This window comes from Triticum urartu, chromosome 1, assembly GCF_003073215.2.
Source record: "Triticum urartu cultivar G1812 chromosome 1, Tu2.1, whole genome shotgun sequence".
NCBI lineage: Eukaryota > Viridiplantae > Streptophyta > Magnoliopsida > Poales > Poaceae > Triticum > Triticum urartu.
The window spans coordinates 15461302-15474208 of NC_053022.1; the positions used below are offsets into that span (position 1 = coordinate 15461302).

General features: G+C 45.3%; 1 pseudogene; it reads right to left on the minus strand.

Moving 5' to 3' along the window:
- Positions 1–3536: 3536 nt before the first annotated feature.
- On the minus strand, positions 3537–11699 carry LOC125532557 (annotated as a pseudogene).
- Positions 11700–12907: the final 1208 nt, after the last annotated feature.

The window sequence follows — 12907 nt, forward strand, 5'->3', positions numbered from 1 at the left end:
TCCAGTTAACTACTAATTTCATTCATTTAGGTCATTCATTTAACTTCACCTAATTAACCTAATGTACCACTACTACTAGCAGCACTACTAACCTAATTAACCTAGTAAAACCCTATTGCCCTAACTAAAAAACGACTAATTAACATCTACTAGTACCACTACTGCCCTAACCTAATTAACATCTACTAGTACCCCTATATATACTACTAGCAGAACAGCTGTAACATTTTCTTCATTTTGTTCTTTTAAATTGAAAGAACATTTATGAAAACAAAAACCATAATTAAACCCTACTGCCCTGACTAAATTTTTACTCTAAACCCTACTGCCCTAACTAAATTTTTGCTCTAACCTAGACAACCTAGTTTACCTAACTAGTTAACCTAATGAACCAAATTAACCTAGCTAGTTCACTTTGTTACTTAACCTACCTAGTTAACCTACTTAACCTAGCTAATTCCTAGGGTTCATAACTAAATTCACCTAAGTAAATTAACCTAGAGAGGAGGGGTGGGGGCTTATAGAGAGGGTGCTCAGGGGAACGGTTGCGGGGAGGTGCTTGGGGGAGACGGTGGCGTGGAGGGCGTCGAGGGTGGCTCCGGTGGCGTCTACGGCATCTCTGGTGATGGCGAGGGAGGCAGGGGCGGCGAGGACCAGACGAGGGTGGCTCCGGGGGCGTCGAGGGCATGCAGCTCCATTGGCGGGGATGGCGCGCGGCTTCGGTGGCGGCTCCAGTGACGACGACGGAGGCAGGGACGGCGAGGGAGAGGTAGGGGAGACGCGAGAAAAATGGGGAATTGGGGGAAGGAGGAACGCCCGCACAGGGGCAAGTCAAACTTAGTAGTAGCGTTGTTTCCCGACAAGCGCTATAGCTACTTAGCTATAGTGCTTTTTGACGGAACGCGCTACTGCTATGGATAAGTTAGCTATATCGCTTGTTCATGAAAACGCGATATCGCTAAAGTAGCTATAGCGCTTCCGTGAAAACGTGCTGCTACTATTGCTTACATTTTTTCTTTTTCTTTAATTTTCTTTTTCTTTTTTCTTTCCTTTTCCTTTTCTTAGTTGCAGCACTGTTGCCTTAAAACGCGCTGCTTTCATTTTGGTAGCAGTAGCGCTGTCCTTAGAAGGGCGCTACTACTATACCAAGCGTGGCGGCAACGGTGTAATAGTTATAGTAGTAGCGCTTTTTATGACGGACGCGCTACTGCTATTTATGTAGTAGTAATGTGCTTTTCCATGCCGCGCTACTGCTAGATAGCAGTGGTGTTTTGTTTTAACAAGCGCTACTGATTAGCCTCGGTGTATAAGCTTTTCCCTAATAGTGTGTATAGGAAGTGAATATATTTGAAGCTCGTGTCATGTGATTGGTAGCTCCTGTATCAATAATCTAAGATTTTGAATGCGTTGTAGAATTGTGGGTCTGATGAGGTGTCATACCTTGGTGTGAAGTGGCATGCAAACTAGTTTCAGCTTTAGAGGAATCCTGGAAGGAAGGCAAGTCTTCTGAGAGTCTGATCTTGGAGGTGAAATCCTCAAGAACTCACACATCTACTACCGGCAGCTCCCTCTTGGATGTAGTGAGGTTCGCCTATCTTTTATGAGCTCCCTGACCTTCCCCTGGCTGAGACTTTCCTTTTTCCCATCAAGTTGGATAACCCTGCAGCTCTAAGCATGAATCCTTTGTGTGTCCAGGCCTTTTGCAGTGGTTGCAAAAAAGTTTGCTTTTATCTGTTTTAGCAAAGGTCTTAGGAGCACGACGAGCTTGTATGGATAGGGCTGCACGTGCATCTGATTTTTCTTGAACATGCTCATTGGGTTGAGCAAGATGAGTCTCCTCCTCAATCACACGATATCATCAAGGCTTAGCAATTCAGTTTTGAAGAATATTAGCTGGCGGCGGAGATCAAACTCCTGATTTAGGCCATCAAGGAAGAGCTTACCCACAAATGGTTCAAACCAGGTATGGTGAACAGCCACATCATTCTTGTCAACGGGTTGAAAAGGATGGTAATAATGCAACTCCATGTACAATCTCTCCATCTCACCTGCATACTTAGTCGCTGATTTCATGCTTGCATGATGCGAGTAGCATGCATCTTATTTGATTTTCCTGAAACTTGCTTCTCCAAAGCTTTCCACACTTCAAATACAGTGGTTATAGTCTCAACTTGTTCTCGTATCGGTGGTTCCATGCTTCCTAATAACCACACCAAAACTCTATCATTGATCTGTTTGGTAATAGTACCACTTTTCAGTTTCTCTTCATCAGCGCTAAGCAATTCTTGATAGCCATGAGAACTCAGAATTAACTGGGCATGCCGTGCCCACTTGATGTAATTGCCTGGTCCAACCAACTTCACTAGATTAGGCTCAAGTGCAAACTTGACAGCTCCAGGAACCACTTTGAGTTGTTGTTGCTGCTCAAATACTTTGCTTAAAATTTCATACAACTTATCCACACTAGTATCCCCTAATTTCCCCTTTGTTGGATCTGCCATGATTTACCACCACACACAAAGAAAAAACCAGACAGACAAGACTTGGTTTTTGTAGATCTCCACTAACAACAACACACAGACAGTACTAGCCAAGTAGATATAGACAGTACTAGCCAAGTAGATATAACTGTGCCGGTTGCTCTCAAATGCACACAGACTGCACAAGTATTTTAATCTGGTGACTAGGCAAAGATGAGCTATCCGGCTGCACTAATCACGGTTCTTCAACGGCAGCCACAAGTACTAGTACCACTATCAATTAACTACAGAAGCCAGCTTACTGCTTGGACAGGGACGGCACAGCGGCAGCCAGCAATTTTTCCGCGAGAGCACAGATTCACCAGGAGGCAGTTCAACAGGCTACCTTAGGTTGGTCGCAGCACTCCGTGCCGTACCTTGCAGATGATGCCGCAGGTCTTGGCGGCAGCTCGAGTGCGCACGGCAGTAAATCACGGCGACACAGCACCGCAATTAGCCGTCACCAAGGTCGAAATCACACAGGATTAACCTGCTCCGATGCCATGTTAAAAATCGTCTGAGATTCGAGGGATTTGAGCTAGGGATTGGAGGGAGCGTGAAGAGCATTTGGAGAAATTCTGGATCGTTCCTCCCCGATCCCTTCTCTGTATTCTGATTTATATTTGTTTGTACAATTTACATTTAGAGACCCTAAGGATTCCTCTAATTACATTATCTATACACCAACAAAAGCAGAGCACCCATAGAACAGGCTGCCACTATTGTTAGAACAGGAAATATGAAAAAAAACGAGAGCAGCAAGTAAAAAACAAACCTTTTTGTGGGAGAAGAAAGAAAATCAACAACTTCATAATGCTCAACACATCACTCAGCGACGCTTTTCTGAGAAGTTGTTAGTAGCATGAACTCAGAACACAAAAACCTAAAATAACAGATGGTTTCGCACTGAAAGCTTGCTTCTTCCTTTATTCCTCCACTCCAGATTACAATTTTAAAAGAGAAGTTGCTGAAACAAAGATGAATAACATCGATCGTATGTGAAGCACCCTAATGAATTATTAATATTACACTGAAGTTACAGCACCAAACTGTTCTGTTAGAGCTGCAAGTAGTCTCAGCATTGGGGGCATATTAATCTCCTGTAGACCCTCGAGAATCCGGACCACTTCACCCATAGTCGGCCGATCAAACTCATTATCTTGGATGCACCAGCATGCAACTTTGCAAATCTTCAGCCTCTTCCAAATTGAAGTCACCATCCATGGATCCACCAAACTCTTGACATCTCCACCGCATGAAGCTTGCTGATGGCTTTGCACAGGGAAATATCTCAACATCTGGTACATTGCTGCTGCTTCTGTGTGTAATGGTATTTCTATTGGGGAATTCCTCCTTCCTGATATGATTTCCAAAAGTACCATGCCAAAGCCATAAACATCAATTTTTGGTGTGATTGCAACTCCGGTAAGCCACTCTGGGGCAAGATAACCAGCAGTCCCTCTGAATGTAGTCATAACTCGGCTAAAATCCCTTCCCCATAAACGCAGCCAACCCAAAGTCTGCGATTTTAGGAACAAATGATTCATCCAGAAGTATGTTCTCTGGCTTAATATCGCAGTGTATGATGCACTCACGACAACCCTGATGTAGGTAGCACAATCCTCTAGCAACTCCTAGGGCTATCTGACATCTGATGTTCCAATTCAGGACCACAATATTTGCATTGCTCTTCTTAAATAGATGACCATCAAGAGACCCATTTAACATGTGCTCATACACAAGTAATCTGTGATCACCTTCGCAGCAAAAACCTATCAATTTGACTAGTTTTATGCGTTGGATAAGTCCAACTGAGCTCACCTCAGCCCTGAATTGCTTCTCTCCTTGATGGGCACCATCAAGCTTTTCACTGCTACAATAGTCTTCGAGTCACTTAACACTCCCTTGTATACAGAACCAAAACTTCCAACACCTAACTTTTCATAGAAGTTTTTAGTAGCACGAACTAAATCAGTATATTTGAAGGCTATAATCCCGCCAACACTACCTTGATTGACATAGTATAATGGCAGCAAACCACACCACATGAATTTGTTCCTCCAATTCAGTAACAAGAACAGGAGAATGAGTAACCCAAACCCAGTAATGCTTGTGGCAATAACAACTCCAACGTTTGGTTTTCTTTTGTTTTTGCTCAAACTTGGCAAGAAACCTTTGGCAGAAAGACGGAGATAAAGAACATCTTTAGAAGTGATAGTAATGCCGTTGTTAAGATTTACACTAAGCAATTCCCCATTCCAGATATAGCATCTGCTATTGTTATAGGAATAAGCAGTGCAGGAGCAGGAACTGAGACAAGCTTCTTCACATTTGCTCTGAGTAGAAGCAACGACTATGCTCTACGGGTTGTAGGGCAATGTAACTTGAGAAATGGGATGGCACATGTCCGTTGAACTTGTGATGTTTCTGTCACTAGTGCAATACAATGGTCTATTTCTGATGCATCCTTCTGTTTTGTCCTCAAATTCCCAATCCTGCGGTGACTTCTGAGAGAAGGCCTTCATACAGTCACATGATGGATGTGCATTGCCATTGCAGACCGTGTAAGGTCCACAAGTAGCAGGAGGAATGCAGGGATCATCGGGTATGGCATATATGGTTTGCCAAGATTGTTTAGCTTGTGACCAAAGATTAAGCTTTATCTGACCAGAGATATCCAGTAAGATAAAAAAGGAAGACGACTCATCAAGCGATATGTACATGTAGTACTCCTCTTGGTTGTTATCAACATATGTTGCATTTATCAAACCTTTGGTGCGAGGATCCATATCTAGCACTCCCTTGAGCATTGGTACAAGATTCAACGATGATTTTGTGGAGGATGCATAAAGCCAATATTCTACCGAGGGGTTGTGGCGCTTGAGGACGAGCCCCATGGTTTGTTCTAGTTCATAATAGTATGAGCCAAGACCCGGGTCAATCAGGCTCTTCTTTGAGATGGCCTGGTGACTGAAACCAGTGACCTTGTCCCGACCAAACTTTGCACCAGGAAGTATAACATCTGTTGGGTAGTCGAAGCTCTGCCAGACCGGTAGGTCAGATGACGGGCTCTCTTTGAAGGCAAGGTTTCCACTGTTCAAGAGAACAGCGACACTAGTGTTGTTTGTGTTGATGTGTGTCCTATTATTTACAATGTGAGAGGACCAAACAATGCATTCATTGTTGGCGGCATGGTTTACGATGACAAGATTGCCATCACTTGATATCTTGAACCGTGTTTGGTTGATGCTGGGGTTGGTGATGGGCTGATCCCTATTAGCAACCCATATTGTTTCTTGAACCGTGTTTTCCGTTTCGACAATTTTTTAAAATCATAAAATTCCAAAGGGAAAATAGAGTTTTTGGGCGTTTTAGACGTTTTTTAGACGTTTTTAGCGTTTAGTGCTAGGGTTTAGATTTTAGAGTTTAGGGTTAGGTTTTATGGTTTAAACCCTTAGTTTTTACTGTTTAGCATAGAGTTTCCGACGTTTTAAGTCCCGGGTTTAGGGTTTAGGACAATTTTTGAAATGAAAAAATTGTAAAAGGAAAAAAAGATATGCTCTAATTTATGTTTTTTTGAATTTTGGTTAAATCTTGTCAAACCGGTCAAACAACTGATTCAAGAAATATAGAGTGTTACTAAATAATTACGCAATACTATTAGTGTTACTAAATAAGTATCTCAATTTTTTTGAATTTTGGCCAAATCTGGTCAAACTGTGGTCAAACTATGGTCAAACTACTTATTCAAGAAATATTAGTGTTAATACATAATTACTGTTTTTTAGAATAATAGTTTCAAACTCAAACGGTGAAACGTGTGACTTCATGCTCAAGCTAAACTACTGAGGGTTAATAGGATTGACAGCTTACATTTGTCAGGAAAACAACAAGTGCAGACTTGGAATGTAGGGGGAATAGAACTCCGAAGTTAAGCGTGCTCCGGCTGGGGGAGTGAGAGGATGGGTGACCGGCCGGGAAGTCAGGCGATTTGGAATGAGTGATCCACACTTGAGCAGTTATGAGAGGTGATTAGAGACTAAATCATCAAATAATTCAGAAAAATTAAAAATCGAAAAAAAAATTCCAAAATTTTCAAAAATAAAATTCAAAAACGAAAAACCTTTAGTACCGGTTGGTAACAGCAACCGGTACTAAAGGTCCCCCATACCAGGGCGCGAGCTCATGCCACGTGGTGGCACTTTAGCGCCGGTTCTTGCCGAACCGGTACTAAAGGGGGGGGCCTTTAGTGACCACCCTTTAGTGCCGGTTATGGAACCGGCACTAAAGGCCCTTACGAACCGGCGCTAAAGCTCCGTTTTCTACTAGTGTCTGTGTTCACCTAACTGCCAGGAATCATAAAAGGATGCACCTAATGAGGTAGATTTTGTTTGTGCATTTTCTTTGAAGTTTACGGTTGCTATAACTGATTAATAAAACATTGTTCAACCTTCTATGAGTCCACCTAGGGAGCTGTACAAATTTGGAACAACTTCCAGATCAGGCATCCAAGTATTTTCGTCTGCTACCAGTAAGCTGCCAGAGCAAGATAGCTGGGATGTCGAGTCCCTAGGGCAATGGTGAATCACAAATTGCCTGATATTCGATTGGAAGCATCAAACAATACCAATGTCGAGTAGTAAGATCTGATTGTTCAGCTGATAAGGCCAAGATAAGTGTGCGCGCATCCCCTTTTAGTCCAGATTTAGAAAAATATGATTTCTGCTATGATAGTTTCCAGAACAGTTTGGCCCTTGAGACACTTCCATTGTATGTGTGTGTGTTCCTTTTCATTGCAGAGATATGCATGTCTATAGATATTATTGGAATTGGTTCGACAAACAGTGTATATGTGACTAATTTACTAATATACTGATATGGAATGAAATAAATATCCGTGCTTTCTCACACAGAATCCTCTAGAAATGTTAGGTACATAGGATATGGATAGTCTTTTTCAATGCGATAAAATAAAGCGACATCCTGTCTATTTTTCTTTGCTAAAGGGGTATTTCCATGTCGTATTGAATGATCACACTTAAGAACACAGAGGAGATCTCGACCGGGGGAGGATAAGTGGTGACATAGATGGGGTGACACATTGAAATAAAGAGCGTGGACATGTGCGTTGGGATTGGGTGCTTTTTGTTATGCCGTTGCAACGCACGGGCATGTTTACCTGATTGTTTTATAAATAGTAATTAATATTTCCATAATTACGAAAGTAATAAAGGATACATGCAAATTTTAAAAATAGTAAGGACGCTATGGACAAGAGCGTCCCGACCTGGACGCAGATGCTAACAACGTCCTAGTGTGGTCGCTGTTTTTGCTAGCATCCATTATCTGGTTTGACTGGCGGCCGCCGCACCCATCTGGTCTCCATCTCCCACATCCATCTACCTGCCTGCCACGGCCGGCCCTGGCCTCCACACCCATCTCGTCCCCATCTCCCACCTCCATCTCCCTGCCTACCACGGCCGGCCCTGGCCTCCGACTGATCCCCGCCGCCCACCTTCCCACGGACCGCCTCAGCCTCGGCGTCGCTGCCGACATCCTCACGACCTCCCCAACCGCCAGCTCATCCCCGATGACCACACCCTCACGGCTACCCCCAACCTCCTCACGGCCAAAGGTGGTGGGTGAGGGCGCCGCCGCGGCTACATTCAGCAAGTCGTCGAAGGTGTCGGTCCCTCTCTCTTCTCTCCACTGCTTCTCCTGTACATCGCCCAAACCATTGATTGCATCTTGTTGTAGCTTTACTAATTTCACTTACTGCCTAGGCATAGCTGAAAACATTAGATTGTTTGACCTTTATTATCAGTGTAGATTGTGAAGAATAAATTCAAATTGATGCTTTGATATTTTACCTCAAAACATTTTTACTCGCTCCTTATGCTGTTAACAGGGTTTTGAAATGGATAGAAATGGATGTTTCAGTGATTTGCTATGGGTGCCTCACAGCCAGCACAAAATATCCAAAACTTGGGAAAATGTGAGTGATTCGCATGTCATTTGTTAGACTTAGTGGTTAAATAAAGACTAATTTTTGTGTGTATTGATGCAGCCTAACATTTGCTTGAATGTACGGTGTCACCGTGTTGGCATCCCATTTGATCCTCTATGTACATCAGCTTTAGAGAACCTTGGTTTTTATCAGATTGCTAAGATGAGGAAAATCAATGTCGGCAAATACTTGATATCGGCATTGGTGGAGCGTTGGCGGCCCGAGACAAATAGTTTTCACCTACCTGTAGGAGAAATGACTATTACGTTGCAAGATGTCAGTTGTTGGTGGGGGTTGCCTATCCAGGGTAAACCACTTGTTGGCAAAGCTGATGCACAATGGTCAGAATTAGTTGAGAGGTTGTTTGGGATTCCTGTGGATGAACAACACATGAAACAAAAAAAGGCGAAAAGGCGATGATAATATTGTTGTTAGGAATTCACAATACTCTCTAAATTTGGGTAAACTGCGGGAACGCTTCCATGTGTTGCCGGATACTCGAATGGATAGGGAGATTCATTGGCATGCTCGAGCACTTGTTCTAGATATGCTTGGCTCCATAGTCTTTACTGATACATCTGGAGATGGAGTGCCAACCATGTATCTCCAATTTATGCAGGATTTAGGACAACAAACAGAGTATAATTGGAGAGCAGCTGCCCTTGCTGTGCTGTATAGACAATTGAGCATGGGTGCTAAGAAGGGGAGACTAGAAATTTCAGGGCCTTTATTGCCGCTACAGTTATGGTCTTGGTCCCTTTTGCCACTTGGTCGCCCTAAAGTTATTTTTGAGAAGCCCAAAGAAGGAGATGAACCTGATGAAGAAGAAGATGAACACGAAGTACACTTGGATTATAACCCTGTTTTTGGAGCAAAGTGGTGTGCTGCACATGCGTTTGATGTCCCTCACAATGCTGGTTTGTATTCTTCTCACCAAATTTGTTACACATCATTTGTGGTATGATAAACAATTTTAGTAACTTGCAATCAAATATATAGTTACTGAATATTATCGAAATCAAATTGATTTGATTCGAGAAGGTGTAGTTGATTGGCAACCATATGATGATCTTCTAGAGCAGATGCCTTTCGAAGTTCATCAAGATTCTGATTGGTGGTTTGCTAGAGTACCGCTCATGCATTTTTGGATTGTGGAGTTCCACTATCCACATAAGGTGATGCGGCAATTTGGATTAAGACAAACCATTCCACCTTCTCTTCCACGTGGCCAGGCAGAGGTTCGGAGACTTCGAAAAATTAAGCATTCTGCAGGAAAATCGAATAATTGGGAGTTAGTCCATGCGAATTATGTTTAAGAATACAATCGTGTTGAAGCAAGAGTGTGGCCAGAGGACATTCACTTTGATGTAGCTAGTTTACCTGAGTATAGACATTGGTTCCAGCAAAATGGTATGTACACAATATTATTTGACTCTCAATGCTTAGGAGGCCTAAATGAACCTATCACATATCCTCGAGATAGCATCGAATGAACCGGCTACATGCCTAGCGGCCCGTCATTGGCTCACATTGTAAGTGTGAGCAAGATTTTAATTATTTCTTTGCAACACATTAACAATCACATGATTTGAAATTTGTATTGTCTCTTGTAGAGCCTACGTGAGATAAAGAATGCTGCATGGGGGATCAAATGTGCTACTACTACTGGATGCAAGAAGATAGGAAGATCTATATTGAGATCTTGTGTAGGAAACCTGATGGATCTGAACATGGAGCCTAGGCTATGAAGCATGCTCGCTGAGGCTAGATTGCCGCTGAATATCGAAGATATCCCATCTGATGATGAGGTGTCAGATATTGCTCACCCACTGAGTCCCCCAAAGGAAAGCAACTCCGATGTATTTAATGAGTGGAATTACTCTGGGAGAGGTTTTACAACATATCTCAAGGTTGAAGAAGCCATAGGAGATGGAGGACGGACAACACAAGATGCAAGTCAAGCTCCCAGTTTTCGGTCAAGGAGTTCTTCACAAGTAGTAAATTAGAATGGATCATATGGTGATATGCTATGGCCATCTGCGCCGACCTAGAAGTGTAACTGACTAGATGTTTCTTTCTTTTTGCTCACAAAAACAGTTCATGGTTCTGCTTTGTAACATGCCAGACATGGGTTGTAATCCTTTCAAGCTATGTCACTCCTCCTTGGCGCTAAGCTCAATGGAATTTTCCCAGAATACTAGTCATCATATGGTTTTGTGTCCAAATTTCAACAAATCACATGCGTCAATTAAACAAAGACTGAAACCAACAGAATGCAAGACGACCTTACCCCAAATCATATGCGCCAACCACGAGATAGATTGGAGGATCTTAACCGTGAGCGGGGAACAAGAGAGATAGAGATGCCATGATGACTAGAGATGTGAGTGTTGGAGGCTGGTTAGCACATGGCGACGTTGAGGAGCGACGAATCCATGCGTACTAGGGTTTACTGGAGACATAACATCCGTCTATTAGAGGAAAACGACTCGGTTTAATCTATTTAGGGTGCAGACCAAACCATTTGCTGGACGTTGTTTGTATTGGCGTCCAAACCGGACGTTCTGCACAATAGCGTCCACCTGTGGACGCTGTTTTCCCTCGCGTCCTTTCTATTTTTCAGATTTTGGCTAACCCTTTCCCACTATCGTAATTACGTCATTACTAATTATTAGTAATAAAAAATCGGCATGTTTACTAGTAAACATAATAAATGTAATTAAACATAAAAGTGGCTGATCAAACGCCGGCCAAAGCCCACCTAAATCTAATAAACATTAAATAGAACATTAAATAAAAGTCTGCACCCGCCTGCTGCCATCCCGCACGCTACCCTAGATGTCGTCGGCCTTGCTCTTGCCCTTTCCATCGATGCCGCCGTCGTCGGTGAGGTCAATGAAGACTGGAACAGGGCCAGCCCACCCGAATGACGCCTGGTACGCTGCCAGGGCAGCCTCCTCCGGCGTCTACTGGGGCAGCGGCATTGCGGCCAGCCGTGCACGCTCCTCCTCCTCCTCCTCGAGCCGGAGCGCCTCCGCATCGCGTTGGAGCATGGCCTCGTAGCGCATCTGCTCCTCGCCGTCGGCCTGCTCCTGGCGGAGCCAGTGCTCCTTCCATCGCTCGAGGTGGGCCACCTCCTCCTGCGGCGTCGCGGCGAAGTGGACGGAAGGCATGCTCACCCATTCGCGGTACTGGCCCGTCCATGAGTAGGCCTCCTCCGGCCAAGTGGGTGGAGGCGGGGAGCGCTAACGCGTCGGCTCCGGCTCCGTCTTGGCTGGATGGGCGGCGACAGTGGCGGTGGTGGCATGAAGAGCGGGGTGTGGACGGAGTCCCCCGCCGCCGACAGGGCAAGGGCTTGCTCTAGCCCATCCCAGTGCGCGTCCTCCTTGAGGCGGCTAGCCTCCAGCGCATGCTGTAGGGCCTCCTCGAGGACGGCTTGATACTCCGCCTCCGCCTCCATGTCCTCCGGCTCTACCTGCGGTGGCGGCGATGGGAACGGCGAGGGACGGTGTCGACACCTGAGCGCCGTTGCTCCTCGTGTTCGCGGGCGAACCATGCCTCCCAGTTAGGGGAGTCGGTGGCGTACTCTGGCAACCGACGCTGCTCTGGTGTGAGCTGCACGTGGCGCCTGCGCACCTCGTCGTCGTGCGCCTGCTTGGTACGCGGAACAGCCGGCACCGGGATCCGCTGCGGATCCAGATGCCAACGGTGCGACAGCGTGACATCGGGGTACGACAGTGGCTGTCTGTACTCCTAGTGCCACCGCGCTTGGTGCACCGTGTTGGGGAACGTAGCAGAACTTCAAAATTTTCCTACATGTCACCAAGATCTATCTATGGAGAAACCAGCAACGAAGGGAAGGAGAGTGCATCTACATACCCTTGTAGATCGCTAAGAGGAAGCGTTGAAGAGAATGGGGTTGAAGGAGTCATACTCATCGTGATCCAAATCACCGGAGATCCTAGTGCCGAACGGACGGCACCTCCGCGTTCAACACACGTACAGCCCGGTGACGTCTCCCATGCCTTGATCCAGCAAGGAGAGAGGGAGAAGTTGAGGAAGACTCCATCCAGCAGCAGCACAATAGCGTGGTGGTGGTGGAGGAGCGTGGTGATCCAGCAGGGCTTCGCCAAGCACCGCGAGATATGAGGAGAAAGAGAGGTAGGGCTGCGCCAACAAGAGGAGAGGAACTCGTGTGTATTGGGCAGCCCAAACCTCAACTATATATAGGGGGAGGGGAGGGGCTGCGCCCCCACCTAGGGTTCCCTCCCTAGGGGTGGCGGAAGCCCCCTAGGTCCCACCTAGGGGCGGCCAAGGGGAGGGGAGAGGGGGAGGCGCCCCAGGGTGGGCCTTAGGGCCCATCTGCCCTAGGGTTTGCCCC